General features: G+C 56.3%; 1 protein-coding gene across 19 annotated transcripts in view; it reads right to left on the reverse strand.

Annotated features, from left to right (window-relative positions):
* The window catches only part of PCBP3 (poly(rC) binding protein 3), a 245,684-nt gene that overhangs the window by 78,973 nt on the left and 147,798 nt on the right, over positions 1-18,913 (reverse strand). For 7 of the 19 annotated variants that reach the window (XM_041734761.1, XM_041734758.1, XM_041734760.1 and 4 more), the window contains exon 1: positions 5,803-5,896. The exons of 4 other annotated variants lie outside the window; for them this stretch is intronic. The gene's annotated coding sequence lies outside the window, so the exon portion shown is untranslated. Of the gene's footprint in view, positions 1-1,791; positions 1,813-2,776; positions 2,907-4,236; positions 4,296-5,802; positions 5,897-6,594; positions 7,975-8,669; positions 17,691-18,913 lie in introns of those variants that run through there. 8 more of the 19 variants (XM_041734745.1, XM_041734750.1, XM_041734742.1 and 5 more) reach the window with 6 other exon arrangements.

The raw sequence follows: 18,913 nt of genomic DNA on the forward strand, positions 1-18,913 counted from the left end.
CAAGAAAGACCCCCGGGGGTGTGGGGGTGGGCTGGTGTGAGCGCAAACGGGAGGGACAGAAGGGGCTGACCAGGCGGCCTGGGAGCGCGGGGGTGCAGCGCGGTGCCCACAGCGGGGGGAGCCGTCCTCAGCACCCTTGGCCTCAAGACTTCCTTGGTCTCATAATAGTCACTGGGACGCCAGCCACGTACTTTTGTTTATGTGGGTTGTATCCATCATCACTCACCTTGTTAGAAATGAAAACTACAACTTTAAATATTTTATTAATCATTAATATTAAATATTAATATTAAATTAAATATTAATTAAGTTAATATTAATTAAATATTAATTAAATTAATTAAATTAATATTAATCATTAATATTAAATATTAATGTTAAATATTAATATAATATTAAATATATAACATTTAATATCATATTAATATTAATATAATTATAATAATTATATAATAATTACATATATTATTATACTATATATTATTAGTATATTATACATATTAATTATATATTATATTATATATATTATATATTATGTATTATATGTTATAATTATATAATACAGAAGTATATAATAATTACATATTATTATATATTATATATTATTAATATATTATATATTAATTACATTGCATAAATTATATTATATATTATGTTATATATTATGTAATATATATTATATTATATATTATATATTATAATTATATAATACATAATTATATAGCTACATATTACATGATATTATATATTAATACATTATATATATTATATTATATATTATATATTATATATAAATTATATTATATGTTATATATTATATATAACATTATATATAATATATAATTATATAATAATTACACATTATATAATATATAATTATGATTAATATAATATATAATAATTATATAATGTATAATTGATATAACTTAATATAATATAACATCATATTTAACATATTAATTATGTTTTATTAATTATTAATTATTTTATTAATTTTAAATAATTTTGTTAATTCAGTTAAAAATAGTAGCAAACCCACGCAAGTTAACTGTATTTTCCCAAACCAGAACTTGCCGAGACTGTGGCACAGGCCCACATTTTCATCCCTCGGTACGTCTGCCGGGGAAGACACAGCCGCGTCCTCCCACCTGCCTCTGCGCTAACCTGTTAGGTGCGCTCGTTCGGGCTGAAATGCGCGGAGCCCACCGGCCCCCACGGACGCGCAGCTGGACGGGGAGCGCTATGTCCACAGCCGTCTCAGTAACTGGGGTCGCTCTCCTTTGCCAGGACACCGAAGCTCAAGCGGCCACCGCTTAAAGGGCAGTGAGTGGAGAAGGGCGATCTGAACCCAGAGGAAACCGCATCAAAGAGCCTCCTCAGCTCTACGAGAAACTATGTAAAAAGCCATCGGTCCACCCCAAATTTTGAGTATACCCTTTACCCGTGCATGATTTCCATGATACCACGTAGGGGCCGTTGGGAGGACACTGGTCCAGCGACCGTGCAGCTCTCCAGATACTTCCCTACCCAACATCAAAAAAATCCACATTTGTTAATATCACCACCGAGTTCATCAGAAAAGTCTTATGTCTTAGCTGGGAACGGCAGCAGCTATAAATTTGGGGAAATTCTAACTTTTACTTGAGAGGTCAAAGGTCACCGGCGGCAACAACCCCACCAGTTGGAGTCCCGGAAGCGAAGGGCTAATGTCAGTCTTTTCTGAGAAAACGTCTATCAAGTAACCCAGTCGCAGTCTCCACCGCAGTCCCCCAGGCCAGCAGGTGAGCGCACCAAAGCCGAGTTGTCACGAAGGCGGGTCCCCGCAGGGCTGAAGGCTCCAGGTTTGGTTCACCGGGTCACTTGGCCTTAACCGAGCGCGTCCTACAGCGAGAAGTCGGACGCACGGCTCAGTGCCGGCGAAACAGCCATTCCTGACCTCACAGATCCCCGCAAAGGGTCTCCGGACCCCGCCAGGGCGGCCCCCAGACCCCAGCTTAGCTACTCCCAGGGCTGGGGCTGGACGGCCGAGCTCAGGCTGGGGGCTCCGGCCACCCCCTCCCCCAGGCCTCTCTCCTGCGCGTGGGAATGGCCACCTTCTCCCCGAGTTCTCGCACGGTTGTCCCTCTGTGCCTGCCTGTGTCCTAGTCTCTTCGCACGAGCCACCTGTCCTCCCGGGTCAGCCACCCTATGACCTCATTTAACCCCCGTCAAGGCCTGGTCTCCAGGTATGGCCACACTGGGGGGGTGGGGGGGAACAGTTCAGTCCACAGCACCCCATATCCAAACTGCTTCCAGCGGGAAGTGGGGGGAGCGGGAGGCTGGAGCTTTCGTTCCGGCTTTGGAACCCCGGGGCTCCAGAGCGACAGGAGGCAGATGGGGAGCTCACTAAGCGCAGGCCGGGGATGCGCTGAGCTGTCGGTCGTCTGCCTCACGGGGAAGGAGGGTGTAAGCCGCCGTGAGCAGAGTGCAAACTGCAGTGGCCGTATTACCTATCACTCCCGTCCCGGAGAGCGGTCAGGCCGTGTGTGTAATGTCTCCTGTGGGAAGAAGTTTCACCGGCCTGTGTGCAGCGGTCCTGCTCCCTTCCTTCCACCACTGATAAGGAAAGGGCGAGGGTACAGGTCACGCCGCTCACGTAAGAGCCACAAGTGTGGTCGCTGATCTTAAGACTCAGGTGACAGGCTTCTGGGAAAGACCCGGGCAATCTCCCCTCCTTGTAGGAAGGGAACACTGTCCCCGTCCTAACCAGAGAGTAACCAGGTAACCCTTCACTTACCCTCTGGTTTCATACTTTTTTCTCAAATGACTTCTCCTTTTCTCCAGGAACTCTATGTTTGTACTAGGGCCTCATCTACTGATATAGGTCATCAAGTATTTAGGGGAAAGGATGCTCAGGCGCTTTACTGCTGAAAATAAACCAAAACCGTTAATTGGGCTTTTGCTAACCAGAGCCTGGTGCACACAAACAAATGAGGGTTCCATATGGGAACTCTGAAGATACACGTGACCGGATTCCCCTGACTGCAGGCCTCATCCGGGAAGCGCACGTATGGGCCGGGCATCCGGGGCTCTGAGCCTGCCCCGGGGCATTATGAATGACCACAGGGAGTCTGAGACACGTAAAAGGACGGAGACTGGCCCTGGAGGTCACAGCCCAGGGAAGCCGCCTCCACAAGCAGCACAAACCTACCCACAGATCCCTAGATACCAGTTTGCACCCTAGACGATGGCTGAGCCACCTAAACATTCATTCGGTGCTAGTCCAGAAGAGGGGGAGGGTCGGGCCGCAGGTGCAGGTCAGGGTGGCTACTCCTGCTGGCCTGACCTTCTGGTGCCCTAGAGTGTTAGGCCACTCTCATTGCAGGACTGGCCACCGTGCCTGATGTGGACTGCGTAATTCCACTTTGGTGGGAAAATAAATGAAGAAAAAATCTGCATCTGCTCATCTGTCCAAGCTGACGAGGCTTAGGACCGGGAGCCCTCTTTGCTGCCTGCTAGCAGCACTGCGCCTCTCCCGCCTCCTCCTCCTCCTCCCGTTTCTGCACCACCTTGGGTGCTCCCTTCAGATTTCCCTACCAGTGTCACCGGTAAAAACTGACAATGGGAAACAACTGATTTCTTTTTTTTTTTTTTTTTTTAAGATTTTATTTATTTATTCCAGAGAGACACACAGAGAGAGGCAGAGACACAGGCAGAGGGAGAAGCAGGCTCCATGCAGGGAGCCCGACGTGGGACTCGATCCCGGGACCCCAGGATCACCCCCTGGGCCAAAGGCAGACGCTAAACCGCTGAGCCACCCAGGGATCCCCAACTGGTTGACTTCTAAAAGAGAATCCAGGTGAAATATAATTTGGTATTTGAATTAATTTAAGTTTGTTGGTTTAATTAAGAAAAACATGTCTTTAAACTTAGCAGCATTAAATGTGAAGCTTTTATTCTACCGAGATTTACCAAAGGTCAAATAAGCTCGTGTTATCTCCGATGCAATCTGTTAGCAAAGAGATAACTTAAAGTGATGGTTAATTTTCTGTCTCAAAGTTTCCGTGGATAATGGTTAAGATAGCTTTGAGTCTTTGGTGACCTGAAACTTTAAAGTTTTGCTTGGGTAATAAATTGGGATTAAATTCACTGGACACCTAGGTCCTTTCCAAACGGGATAAAGTACTAAAAGCCTTGACTACTGGACACAGGCTTGTGCTTTTGACTTCTTATTGCAAAGAAACGGAATCTGCTTACATCTGTTGGGGACCATGCTTTGTACTGAACGGATTCCTCAAACCGCCGTCTAAAGAGCTCTGGTGCGACAGGTCACAATTGGTGGCTCCTTAGTCTTCCCTGGAGGCTAAGGTTTCTTTTTTTTTTTCTTTCTTTCTTTTTCTTTTTCTTTTTTTTTTTATTATTTTTTTCTTTTTTTTTAATTTATTTTCTTTTTTTTATTATTATTTTTTTCTTTTTTTTTTGGAGGCTAAGGTTTCTAAGAGGGCAGAGAACTCTGCTAAGGGGAATTATGACTCCTGGGAATAATGGGAGCAATTCTGTGTGGAAGAGCAGGCGACGTGTAGGGGAGATGTGACGAGTGCATTTCTGTTCAAGGTAAAAGAAGGTAATTCTGTCCCAAATAAGACTGGTTGTTTGGGGCGAAAAAAAAAGGCTTGGGGCAAAATCTAAATGCACAGGAGAGTTGTAGGAGATTGTGAAGGAGACCTCTGGAAAGGAATGTCATACGTGGTCAGGAGGGACTAGGATTGAAACGAATGATTTCAAAGGTACACTGTAGAAGACTGAAATTCCACTTTCTCTCAGTTAAAAAAAAAAAAAAGAGTTTTCTTAAATTGATGGTTTCCTTTTGGTTAAGACTTTTAGGAAAAAAAATACAGGCTTTTGGTATCCTTAAAATCCTAAACTAACAAAAATGGGTAAGAGTTTCTAGAACTAACTAAAGTTGCATTTAAACTGAACAAAGAGGGATCCCTGGGTGGCGCAGCGGTTTGGCGCCTGCCTTTGGCCCAGGGCGCGATCCTGGAGACCCGGGATCGAATCCCACGTCGGTTCCCGGTGCATGGAGCCTGCTTCTCCCTCTGCCTGTGTCTCTGCCTCTCTCTCTCTCTCTCTGTGACTATCATAAATAAATAAAAATTAAAAAAAAAAACTGAACAAAGAGGGGATCCCCGGGTGGCGCAGCGGTTTGGCGCCTGCCTTCGGCCCAGGGCGTGATCCTGGAGTCATGAGATCAAGTCCCGCGTCAGGCTCCCTGCATGGAGCCTGCTTCTCCCTCCTCCTGTGTCTCTGCCTCTCTCTCTCTCTCTCTCTCTGTGTCTATCATGAATAAATAAATAAATAAATCTTAAAAAAAAAATAAACTGAACAAAGATTAGAAACATGGTCCTAAATGAGCTAATAAGCAAATGACTATAGTTTTGTGACCTGTTTAAAACACTGCTGGTTCTCTAATGTTTGGTCTTTCGGATTAAGAAAATTCAAGATAACTATGACTTACAGAAACGTGATAAAGAGTGTCCATTTGTAAACAAACTGAGGCATTTAACTTTTCTCTCTACTCGAACACTCTCAAATTCAGAAAGGTCCCAGTAACCACTCTTTCTTCCAGGGCAATTATAGTGATTTACACAAATTCCGTAAGAATCCGTTCGGGACACCCTTAAAAACATTGGTTAGTTTACCGAGGCCTTGACTGCAATGTCGCATCTGAGCGAGACAAGCACAGACTCAGGACCAGACGGCTTTAAGGGACTAAGGTTGACTTTACGAAATGTGGAGCCACGAAGCCCCTTGGAAATGTACCTGGTTACAGAGTTCCCAGCGGCCTCGCCAGGTGAGCAGAGAATGTCACTTCCTTGCAGGTGCAGGAAACTGAGGATACCTGGAGACCCTGAAAAGGAATTCACCAGCTCAAATCGACAGGCACGTCTCATGGCAACTACTTGGCTTCGCTTCTGGCCTAAAGAGGTACTAAAAGTACAACCTAGAGATTTCTTATAAAAAGGGCTCCTGGGGGGCTCAGTGGTTGAGCGTCTGCATTCAGCTCACGTTGTGACCCCGGGGTCCCGGGTTCGAGTCCTGTATCAGGCTCCCCGCCTGGAGCCTGCTTCTCCCTCTGCCTGTGTCTCTGCCTCTCTCTCTGTGTCTCTCGTGAATAAATAAAAAAAAAAAAATCTTAAAAATTTTTTTAAAAGTTCCAGCAAAGCAAATGTTAAAGATCTATACAAACAATTGCTATTCTTGCTGAGCGTATGTAAATAATTAAAACACGTTTGTTAGGTGCCCGGGTGGCTCGTCGGTGAAGCGTCTGCCTTCAGCTCAGGTCATGATTCCAGGGTCCTGGGATCGAGTCCCACGTCGGGCTCCCTGCTCAGTGGGGAGCCTGCTTCTCCCTCTGCCCCTCCTCTCCCCCTCCCCCTCTTGTGCTCTCTCCGTCTCGCTCACTCTCTCTCTCTCCAATAAATAAGTAAAATCTTTAAAACGAAAACAAGTTTGTTAAAATTGGGACTCGTTTTGCAAACAAATCAGTCTTCACTTGGCTATCTCTAAAGAGGAGGGTTATTATGGAGAGAAATTATGTTTCAGTTAACTCACCTTTACGGATGTTAAATCCCAGTTCTGATTATCTTTGAATCTTTGCTGCTTGCGGAAGCCAGACAGCTTGGGATGAGCTTCAGGGCAACTGACCCGATAGCCCGGGCCGCCTCCTTGGCAGGATTCCCGGGTTGCCCCCTGTCTTGTTAACATTATAGACAACTCCTGCAAGGCGTCCCAGTGAATGGGGACATTTGTGATCAGTTAAATGAGGTCGAGAGATCTACTGGTGTATTTGAGGGACTTGGTATTTGGGGATCTTATCTAGTAGGTGTGATCATGATTTTGAGCTTGATGTTGGTCTGTGCTTATCTTTTGCATACGCTGATGCACGTACCGCCTGCCATCGTCACCCCCCCACTGCCCCTGCCCCAGCCACGTATGACAGGCCCCTGGTCCGACCCCTGGATGGACTCTAACTGCCGTACGGCCTGTCGCCCCCATTGCAGCAGGAAGCAGCCAGAGCACTCAGCGTCCCATTCCCTAACGGGGAAGACAGCGTCAAGGTACAGGCAGGGAGACACGGGGGGGCCCCCTGCCAGGCCGAGTCCTACACCAGAGCCAGAGCGAGCAAGAGCTAAGGGAGCGGCCAGACCACCCGGCCCCGGCGTCAGAGAGCACGTTTCCTTGGCGGCCACGCCGTCATCATGGGAAAGACCAGATCTCAAAGACGGAGTCCTCCCGGGGTTAGCGGCGGTGCTCGTTCACACCAAGACGGCAGCGGCCTCGAGGCCACAGCTCCCCGGCCAGGTTTTCGATACAACACGGGCCCTAAACACCCTCGGCGGCAGCCCTCGAGGACCCCTCACTCTGGAGGGCGTCCTCCGTTTCTGCTCCCACCCTCCCTGAACACGCTCTCGCTTGACCCTCCGGGCCCCGAGATTCCTTCCCGCACCGTGGGGGACCAGAAGCCCGCGACCCTGCAGCAGCCGGACGTGACCGTATCCCGCCGCCTGGGAAGGCTCAAAACTAAACTTCGTATTTACGAGCCCCCGGGGTTTGGGCTGTGCTCGGCACCTCGCTCCCGGAAGCAGAGCCTGCTGACCTGCTTTATGTCCCTGCAGAGCCGTCTGCACCTCCAGGTGTGACAGGAATGAGACTGCGGAGCGCGGCCCTGCTCACGGCCCGCGCGTCTCACGCCTCGTGTGGGTCGGCAGTTCTGGGCGCCACGTCCAACCCTCCGCTAACGGCTGGTGCCTGCCCTGCTCTCGTTCGCTTTGTTTCCTCCCCTGCGTTTACTTGTAGATTCGGTTTCGTGGTGAGTGATTTGGCAATAATTGTACCGTAACATTAGTGGTTAAAATAAGGAAAAATCGGGGTCCCAGGGTGGCTCAGTGGTTTAGCACCGCTTTTGGCCCAGGGCCTGATCCTGGAGACCCGGGATTGAGTCCCGTGTCGGGCTCCCTGCATGGAGCCTGCTTCTCCCTCTGCCTGGGTCTCTGACTCTCTCTGTCTCTCTGTCTATCATGAGTGAATGAATGAATGAATGAATGAATAAATCTTTAAAAAAATAAATAAGGAAAAATCACACTTGGATCTGTTTCTCTGCCAACATCACTGTGTAGTGACTCCTCCGTGTGAAATGAGATTCCACGCCCGCCCCCACGCCGATGCCCCTTCTGTTGGAGCAGCCTTGCTGTCCTGCCTGATGAAGGCTGCCCCCCCGCCCCGCCTCCACCACTGCTTCGGCTGAGGCATCTCCAAGGAAGGGAGGCTCGCGGTCCAAGCCGCCCCGTCTTCTTTTTTTCCTTTTTATTTTTTTTATGATAGTCACACAGTGAGAGATAGAGAGAGAGGCAGAGACATAGGCAGAGGGAGAAGCAGGCTCCATGCACTGGGAGCCCGACGTGGGATTCGATCCCGGGTCTCCAGGATCGCACCCTGGGCCAAAGGCAGGCGCCAAACCGCTGCGCCACCCGGGGATCCCAGCCGCCCCGTCTTCTAACTCCCACTTCCCTTCTAATCCCCAGACCTGCCTCTGAAATCCTACTGAAGGGAGGACAGGGCTGCTGAGGGCTGCTGCCTGGCCTCAGGGACACTCCCAGGCACCAGAGATGCCCTCTCCAGTTGCTCACCTGTGAAATGCAGGGCTTGGAGGTTTGCAAATATTTCCCCGGGAGAAGCACATTCCGGTCCAGTAAGACTGTGTCTCACAACCCTGGGGAGCCCCTCGGGGACTTCGGATCTTTACTGCTGGGGACACTCAGCTCTCTCCTGAAGGCCCCCACGTCCGGCATCATCGTCTTGAGGCATCTCCTACTACCCAGGGCCATCTGTGTTCTTGCAGAAGCGACGAGCTGAACTAAGGAGAAGGCCTTGGCGCTGGTGAAAAGCCACTGCCCCACGCGGGCGGCCAGCCCCCTACACCTTTCAGAAAGCCCCCTCCGCTCACACAGCCTGGGGGGACGAAGCCCAGGCAGGGAGGCGAGAGTTTCACGGCGCCGTCCCCACTGGTGATGCTTCGCTGCAAGTAAGCGATCCTGATCTGAAAAATCTGATGACAGGCCTACGTGAGCCTCTGCTTCCACGATTGAGTTGAAAAACTCTAGATATGGCTTCGTGCCCTGAGACTCTCTGAGAACAGGCAGGCTGTGGACATAAAGGGAAACAAGGGACAAAACAAAAAACAGCAAGAATCTGACTGTTCCGAAGCCTGATTGCAGTTAATCAGCCTCCCTGGAAATGTCTAAAGTGTTTGATGGAAGTAACGAGGGATGCAGATGGGGGGGGGGGGCGTGGAAAAACATCCTCCCCCCCACCCAAACAATGACAAAACTAGACAAAACATCAAAAAGTAACCACTTTATAGAAGTTGAGGAGCCGTTCTTCCAGAAAACCTACGGCATCTCCGACCCAGGAGCCTCTCTGCCGGCCTTGCAGCCTGTGACACTGGCCCCCGCCCCGGGTGGGGACAAGCTCGCCCACACCGGCCCCGTCCCTAGCAATTCAGCCTTGAAAATAAAATCAAGAACACGGAGCAGAGAGCCCGCGCCGTCAAGGAGACAGATTTCACGATTTTCCAATCAGCGCGAGGCTCCCAAGCGTGCAGCTGGTGAGGAAGAGTTCCTGCATCCCACGGCACCTGCAATCCCACAGGGCTCACCGGCGCACGGGTCCCGGGCCTCGAGCAGCGCGCGGACCTGCTCTGGGTGCGTGGGTGGACGTGTGCACGTGCACAGGAGCATGTGGCTGTGGACGCGGTGGCGACGTAACTGTACAGCGAAACCCACGGAGAAACGAGACGCAGGAAGAGCTTACGGGTGAGCTGTGGCTGCTCAGAGACAAGAGCAATGACTGATCCCATCGCCTCCGAGGGACGGGCCGCAGGGCGCGTAGGCAGTGCGTTGCCAGAAAGGTGGTCCTTGGTGGGGAAGAGGGTGCTTCAACCTGCCGGCAGTAATCAACTGGGGAGCGACCGAGGGAAGTGGTATTTCCAGGTGGCACCGGGCCCGTACTCTGCTTTTGCTCCATCTGCTCCTGGATCTTGCGGTGTGACCTCCTCCGGCCTGGCCTCTGCTCTGCAGCCGCCTGCCCGCTGGGGGCTCGGGGGCTCACATCCCCGTGTGTAGGGCACAGTTGTGGGCAGGGCTTGCCTCAAGGCGACAGGAGCTAGAGGCGACATCTGGCTTTGCCTCGAACCTAAAACCATCTTGTCAGCCCCCTTGTGCACTGGGCACGCGGGGCAGAGGCCAGTCGGTGGGGGCTAAATCCTACCTGGAAGTGCTGGAGATGGCAGAGCTGTGGCGCTCCTCGGGACACGCCGCAAGCTCGCTGGGCCGTGGGCCTGGAGGCTCCTGCCACCGTCACCCCTGGCAGCAGCGTCACACCCGCTGAGGCCCCGCGGGCGGCTGCTGGGCTGGTCGGTGCTGGAAGTCTCGCACCACGGGGCAAAGGCCCCCAGCCCCTGCAGACGGGGAGCGGGGAGCACCCCGGAGGCAGGGCGCCAGAGTGGCCCGCACGTGGGAAGAAGGGCCGCACCCCGAGGCCCTGTGGACCCCGGCCCCGCTGCACTCCCGGGGAACCTCACGAAGCCGGGGCGCGTCACCCAGAGACAGAAAGAGACCCGAACGTCCGTGCTACTGGCACAGCAGCACCGTGGGGTCAGCGGAACCAGCCGGAGGGCGCGCACGCGGCCCCGGGAGGGAGCACAACGGTAAGCGGGGGTCACTGGGGAGCTGAGGGGATCCCTTAGCAGAGGTGCCGGCACAGCTTGTTTTAAGCCAAAAAGTAAAAAAAAAAAAAAAAAAAAAAAGAAAAGAAAGACTGATTCTAATCTCGCACACGATACGAGCACAGATTCAGCAGAAGTTAAGGGTTAAAGCTGTACTTCTGGCTCGGTCCTCAAGTGAGGGCTGGACAGAGCGACCCCCTGGCAAGAGCCCAGCGAGACGCGGAGCGGGGAAACCCGACAGACGCACCCGGGCCAGCAGCGCAGCTCGGCGTCGGCAGCGGCAGCCACGTGGAGGGTGTACGCCCTGGAGGGGACGACCCGGGCGCCTCGCCTCTGGGCTCTTCCTGGAAACAACTGGTAGCCCCAAGCTAACCCCGAGACACACAGCAGGCAAACCCCAACAGAAGGACCTTCTACAGAATCCCTGGCCCCGGACTCCTGGGACCACCAACGTCACCTAGAACAGGGAGAGTCTCAGAGACCGTCAGGGAGGAGGACCCCACACGTTTCCCTAGGGCTCTATGCCCGTCCTGTGTCCTGCGGCCCTACTCCCCGGCTTCACCGCGCCCCATCAGCGCTATCACCCCCTCCCAGGTTGGCTGAGGCCAGTTAGGCCGTCTTAACCTCGGAGAAGCATCATCGTTCACAATTGTGCCCGCTGGGGGGGGGGGGCACGGGACGCTGTGGGTGCACACGGCCCTCACACGGTCCTCCGGCCTGCACGTGCCCCTCCTTGCTGTGCGGGGGCGGGGGGGGGGGGGGACAGTCCCGTCTGGCAGCAAGGCCCGGGAACACGGTGGCCAGGAGCCTGGGGCTGCCCCTTCTGCTGCAGGATGCACTCCGTGGTCAACAGACACTGTGAAAACTGGGAGGGCGGGTGAGGCGCTGGCACGGCTGGGAAGGGCTGTTCTGGCCTGATGCCCTGCCAGGCGGGGAGGGACCCAAGGGCCACCAGCCCTGCCATGAGGGCCGGGGCGGGGCCCTGGATGTGACGCCAGGGGCAGGCTCAGTGGGCGGTCTCCATCGTCGGCAGGTCGGGCATTCAGGGTGGCCACAGCCCGAGCCTGACACGTGCGCCTCAAGCCCACTGGGCGAGGAGTGGGGGCAGGAGTGGGGCTGCTGCCATCCTCAGCAAGGGTCAAAGGCCTGCCCGGAACTGAAAGGCCCTGTGAGCAGCGTTCAGGTGGGCCCCTCCCCGGCGTTCTCACACGCACCGCGTCAGCCTCCTGGTCTCCAAGAGGAGACTGTTGGCTCCCACGCCTGACCTCCCAGTCCGATGGCTAACAGGTGGCACCAGGTGGCCCCTCTCCTGGGGCACTGCCAGTCGAGGACACTCTTTGTGTAACAGGTACCGACTGCCGGTCAGCAGCTCAGTGAGGGCCTGCTCAGGGGCGGACCTTCCTGGGAGGGTGGCCCACACCGACACGCAGGCCGGGATGGCATTTGGTGCACCGTGACCCTCCGTGTCTGTGGGTTCGCTTCTCACGGCCGTGCGCCCAGGTGGCTGCCCCCGTGACTGGCCCCCACTTCCGGTAGCCCCGAGCCCCATCTCTTGTCCAGATCAGCCCAAATGCATGGAGATGGAAGCTCCAGGCCCCCGGGTGGGCCAGACACGAGCAGGGCCCGGGCGGGCGGTGGCTCGTTCCTCCCCGGGCTCCCACGTTGACTTCCCCCGTGGCCCGTACAGGCTCCGTGTGTCCTCGCCAGCTCACGAGTCCATTCCACAGATAACCACCGGCTGCCCGTCCTCTGGCTGTACAGGGAGGCCCAGAGGAGAACCCAGGTTTCTGGATCAGGTCCATGGATGCTCTGCCTGTGAAGCTAGGGGCTGCTGTTTAACGTTTTTCGGATACCGGACAATATCCCAGCCACCCGGATCCCCATGATTCAACACCAAAGGCGCCCCAGTGGTCTCCAGGCCCCAAACAGTGTCTCTGACTTAGCCTCCAGACCGGAGGACCGTCAGGCTCATTCCGCACAGAGCTCTAGGGAAAGGACTGTCCACGCTACGGAAGGGGACCCCACGAAAGACAGTGTCGTCACGGAAGCCTGGAAGGATCACACCGCTGGAGGGGCCCCCGTGGTTATAGAAAAAGCTGTGAAAACCGTGGAGCCTGAAACTCGAGTTCCTGCTGGAGAAAACGGCCCAGGGGTTGAGCGGGACTACGTGGATTTACGACAGAGCCAATCAGGAAGTCGCCAGTGAGCGTGTGGATACGGCACAAACAGGTGAGGGGGGAAGGGTCTGAGGGTCCGGATGTGGGAGAAATTCCAGAGCTAACGGACACCACCCCGGGGGGGAGGAGAGATGATGATCCAGCGGGGAGGACACTCCCGGGCCAGGGCCGCGCGACGCCGGAGAAGGATGCGGAAGGAGCGGGGCCGAACAACCGACAGCTCACTACCACGTTCCGGCAGGAAAGTTCCAATTCTTCGACACTGCTTTTGCCTTTTTTTTTTTTTTTTTAAATTTCAGTCTTATTTATTTTTTAAAAAGATTTTTATTTATTTGACAGCAGAGTGAGAAAGGGAGCACGGGCAGAGCGAGGGGGCAGAGGGAGAGGGAGCAGCAGGAGGGGCTCGAGCCCAGGACCCCGAGATCATGACCGGAGCCAAAGGCAGGTGCTTCACCGACTGAGCCCCCCAGGTGCCCCATGCTTTGACTTATTGTAGGACGTGGAGGCTTCTATGACACGGGCACTGGACCTAAGCACACAGCAGGAGGAGGACTGGTGCCGAGGAATGGAAAAGCAAAAAATTCAGAGGAAGTAACACGGTATTTCTGCAAAGTTACACCAGGTACACTGCGTGTGCCGCCTCCCTCCACACCCTCCAGCTCCGAGACAGCATGACCCCCGTCCTCCTCCTCCTCAGCTGTCACCTGGGACACGACGCGGATGAGGTCTTGCATGAGGATCCACTCCTGCCTAGCGACTGGTGAGTCATCCGCAGGCCATACAGGTAATAAACGTATCTGCTGTGTGCAAACCTCGTGTGCAAACCTGTCCACGGGTCAGCAGGGACCGTGAGACGCTCCCATCCCATCCCATCCCATCCCATCCCCATCTCCCTCCATGGCCCTCCCCATCCCCATCCTATGTGAGACGTCCCAGGCAAGACCCACGGAAGTGGAGAGTCTATCCCTTACGCAGGCAAGACGTGAGTCATACTTGGCATATAATAACGCGTTGGTTTTCTTTTCGTTTCATGACTTTTTAAATAACTTGCTTTCAAAGAATTCCATTTCCATGCAGCATGCCTCTCGTCACAGGTCGGTGGTTTTTAAAGAAACTCAACGATGTTTTCAAGGCAACAATCATGAATACGACTGCAATACTTGATGCCATAAACATTTTGTAGCGATCGCTCATTGGCCTTGGGGCCAGGCCTCTGTGAGGCGATGTGGTCGTCCCGCTCGGCCACCGTAAGGCGGTCCCAATGCTGGATGAACCTATAAACACTCAAGAGTGTATTTTTCACATTTCCTTTCCGTTCTGATGTCTAGTGTCAGCGGCGCACGTAACATCTATGGTGTTTTGTATCACGCAGGACGACGCTGACGTAGGTGCTGACAGCCAATCCCCCTCGTAAGCAGTTGACGTGAACCTACGCTCCGGATAAGCATGGCCGGGCCGTAAGTGCGCTTCCTCTTCCTCAGGGCTTTCTTCATGGTGTTTCTTTTCCCTACGTCGCCTCACTGCAGAACGCAGTATAGACACACGATGCGTGTTAATCAACTGCTGTCATCAGTAAGGCTTCCGGTCCACAGTGGGCTGTTAGTAGCCAAGCTCTGGGGAGCCTAAGTACACGCGTGTTTCCGACGGGCGGTGGGGGGGCACCAACTCGGTAATTGGGCCAGACGTACTTCCAACCCCTGGAGCTGGAGACGGTGCCGGAGGTGGTGCAGGGGACGGTGCCGGGGACGGTGCGGGAGATGGTGCAGGGGACAGTGCAGGGGACGGTGCGGGAGACGGTGCAGGAGACGGTGCAGGGGACGGTGCGGGAGACGGTGCAGGGGACGGTGCCGGGGACGGTGCCAGAGACGGTGCAGGAGACGGTGCAGGGGACGTTGCAGGGGACGGTGCCGGGGACGGTGCAGGGGACGGTGCAGGGGACGGTGCCAGAGACGGTACAGGAGACGGTGCGGGAGACGGTGCAGGAGACAACAGTGCAGGGGACAGTGCCGGGGAAGGTGAGGGAGACGGTGTGGGAGACGGTGCAGGAGATAGTGCAGGGGTTGGTGCTGGGGAAAGTGCCGGGACGGTGCAGGGGATGGTACAGGGGACGGTGCGGGAGACGGTGCGGGAGACGGTGCGGGAGACGGTTGGGTGGACGGTGCAGGAGATAGTGCAGGGGATGGTGCCGGGGAAAGTGCCGGGACAGTGCAGGGGATGGTACAGGGGACGGTGCAGGAGACAGTGCAGGGGACGGTGCAGGAGACGGTGCGGGAGACGGTTGGGTGGACGGTGCAGGAGATAGTGCAGGGGATGGTGCCGGGGACAGTGCGGGGGACAGTGCGGGGGACAGTGCGGGAGACGGTGCAGGAGAGCCTGGAGGAAAGGAGCGAGCGGACCCCACGAGCCACATCCTCACCACTGGGCGGCAGCAGAGCTCCACGGCCCCGCCGCAGGCCTTCAGACACTGGGGCCCTGGACCACCGGGGTTTCCGGGAGCAGCGCAGCCGCAGCCGCAGCCCATCTCTGCTGTTCCAGGTCACGGGCACACGGGCCGCCTGCTGCGTGTGGTCTGCAGCTGGTTCAGGCTGTGAGGGCAGCGCCGCAGGTGCCACCACGACTGCATGGCGCAGAGCACGGCCAGGCTCTGGCTCACGGTGCAGGGTCCCCGGGGGTCCTGGCAGCACACAGCGTCCCCCGGACCACCAGCCACACGGTCCTGTCACAGCCCCCGCGGGGCTCCCTGAGGAGCAGCTGAGGGAGGCCCGGCCGTGTGTGGCTGAGTCTCAGGGCTGGGCTCACCCCCAGTCCAGCAGGAAGCTTGCTCAGGCCGGATCTTCACCTGCAGCCCACGGTCCCCCTGGGACAGGGAGCGCGTCCGCCAGGGGAATCTGCCCTTTCTCTGCTCCCCTCAGGAAACAGAGTCCCCTGAACCCTGAGTCTCACCCGAGTCGCCCGGAGCCACCCCGGCCTGAAGACAACTCCAGGCCAGCCGGAGGGACAGCCTGACCGGGCAGCAGGGGACAGGGTGGAGGAAGTGGTGCAGCCACTGGGATCTGTCCTGGGGAAGGGGCACGGGTTGGCCTCTGAGCACTGTTGGGGGTGCTCTGGGGCAGCGGCCCCCAGAGGACAGGCTACCTTCCAGGGGAGCGAAGGAGCCTTTAGTGGCAGGAATCAGACCCGTGACCAGCATGGCAAGTGCATCCCCTGGATGTTCCAAGAAGAGCCAGACATAACGGGGTGGGCAAGTGGAAGGGGTGGAAGGTGCCGGGGTCCGGCCAGCGTGTCCTGGCGAGCCCTTTGCGGAGGCAACAAGGGACAGAGTGGAAGCCGCAGAGCACAGAGTGGTGTTTGTCAACCCAAGGTGCACAGCTGCTGGAGGACGCTGGGGTGGGAAGCCGCCGCGCAGAGGCCCTGGCCAGTCCCATGGACGCGACACAGTGCAGACGGCTCGGGCTCCGGGTCCGGGGCAAGACCACACCTTCCGCAACAGAGAACGTGTCACCCTAGGAAGTAGCTCCTGCTGCACTCCTGGGACAGGAAGTCAGTATGTGACCACGCACGGCTTCACGCAGGCTTCACCGGGTCCACCACGACCTACGGCCAGTCACACTTGGCCCTGGGCCCGAGCAGGAGCAAGGGCTCCGATCAGCTGCATGGGCAGGTGGCCCAGACCCCACGTCAGCCCTGAACTGGACCCGGCGTCTCGTCGCTGCTTCAGCTCGCACCTCGGGGTGGCAACGGGGAGGAGGTTAGCCTGGGGGGCCCGGGGGGCAGGGAAGCCCGGATGCCGACAGCAGCTCCAGGGCAGGGCTCCCACACCAAGCTGGGTGTCCTACAGCCCGACTCCCGTCTGACCCGCCTGCCTGGACCCGGCGTCAGATCCCACAGCTTGGGAGCCCAGTTATTCGAGACTGCCCTCCCCGCCTCACATGCCAGTCTCAAGAGCCGGCCGCCAGCTGCCGAGGTGCCCACGACCCCAGCCTCAGGTGCAAGAAATTTGCTAGAGGGACGCCTGGGGGGCTCAGCGGTTGAGCATCTGCCTTCGGCCCAGGGCGTGATCCTGTGGTCCTGGGATCGAGTCCCGCTTCGGGCTCCTTGCATGGAGCCTGCTTCTCCCTCTGCCTGGGTCTCTGCCTCTCTCTCTCTCTCTCCGTTTTTCATGAATAAATAAGATCTTAAAAAAAAAAAAAAAGAAATTTGCTAAAGCAGCTCACAGAGCTCAGAAAAACATTCTACTCACCGATCGCGGGCTTAGCATAGCGGCGCAGGGACGGCCAGAGGAAGAGCAGTGCAGGACCCGGGGCCTGTGCGTCAGGAGGCCACTCTCCCCTCAGCTCCACGTCTTCTCCAACCTGGAAGCCCCCCAAACCCCAGTCCTGTAGGGTTTCCACGGGTCCGGTGGAGGAACTCCAGGCCACTGGCGATTAGTTGAGCCCCCAGCTGCGGTCCTGTCCCCAGGGGTCAGAGGGCCGGGGCCGCAAGCTCCTGCCTCGCATGGCCACGAATAGGGACAAGGACCACATATGTATTTCTTACCATAAATCACAATGTCCTGGGAGACCCCCACGGGTGGGACATGGTCCCTGAGGTGCAGACACAAACCGTGCGGCTGCAGCAAAGCACCTGGAGGGCGTGGGGGCCAAGGAGCACCCTCGGGCCCCCAGGGGCAGGTGCAGGTCCTGCAGGTCGGGGCCCCTCCAGACGGCTCCTGGGCTACGGCCTGGGCGTCCGGATGCTCACTAGGGCAGGCCTCTCCCTCGGCTCCCACTGCAGCGTCCTCCTCACGCGGCGGACAGCGCCCGGAGGAATGGATTGTACCTTCTGTTTAACGCGGGTGTGGACAAGGCTTCCACGTGCCACTCCGGAGGGAGTGCCCACGCTCTCAGCTCCCTGCGGCACGCCGGCGCCCCGTCCGGCTCCTGCGCCCCTGCACAGCAGCTCTGCCCACACCCCGGCTTTCGGGCTCAGCGCACCAAGGGTCTGGAGGCCTCACGGGGGCCCACGGCAGCCTCCCCGCCAGCACAGCCCACCGCCGCGGAGCCTCCCTTAGGCGTCGGCCTCATCACCGCACAGCCACAGTCCTGGGTCCCTGCAGTGGCCCCTGCGCGCCCTGGGGGCCCCGCACCTGCCGAGCAGACCCTGGAAGAGAGAGCGTCAAGCCACAGGAGCCATGAGAGGGTCGGAGGGCGCGGGGAGCCACGGGCGTGTGGTGTGCAGAGCGGGCACACGGCCGCCTCCGTCCACGCCCACTCCCGTCCCTCCTCCGGCCTCGGGGGCTCAGCAGAGGCCCTCGGAGACGCAGAACTGGCTTGGTGTCTCGGCTGCTCAAAGTGGCGGGAGGCCATCCCCGAGTCAGGCGGACGCACTCTCCTAACCCTCGGGTGCCGGTGGCTCGGCCCAGGCCCCGAGCCCCTTCGGCCAGGAGCCCGTGGCTTCCGCCCACCTTCCCCCACGGACGGCAGGCACGCCCTGCACGGAACCGAGAAACAACTGCCCGAGGTCACAAGAGCACCAGCAGCAGCAAGTCCCTTGAAGGGCCCTGCGCTGGGCAAACTCCCCGCTTGCTGTGGCTTTCGGCCTGGGGGCAGCTGGCCCGCCAGGAGTGTCCCAGCCTCCCTGGCCTCAGGGACTAAGGACAACAGCAGCTGGTAACTGAGGGGAAATCCTGGAAAGGAGAGCCACGAGGGGGAGCCCCAAGCTCTGCACACATGCTCTGCCCACATAGGGGGGTGCATGGTGCTGGACTGCACGTGTGCAAGGCTACAGGGAGGGGGGCCTGGACAGCACATGTGCAAGGCTACGGGGAGGGGGGCCTGGACAGCACATGTGCAAGGCTACGGGGAGGGGGGCCTGGACTGCACGTGTGCAAGGCTACGGGGAGGGGGGCCTGGACAGCACATGTGCAAGGCTACGGGGAGGGGGGCCTGGACAGCACGTGTGCAAGGCTACGGGGAGGGGGGCCTGGACTGCA

The sequence above is a fragment of the Vulpes lagopus genome, chromosome 20, assembly GCF_018345385.1.
Source record: "Vulpes lagopus strain Blue_001 chromosome 20, ASM1834538v1, whole genome shotgun sequence".
In the NCBI taxonomy this organism is placed as follows: Eukaryota; Metazoa; Chordata; class Mammalia; order Carnivora; family Canidae; genus Vulpes; species Vulpes lagopus.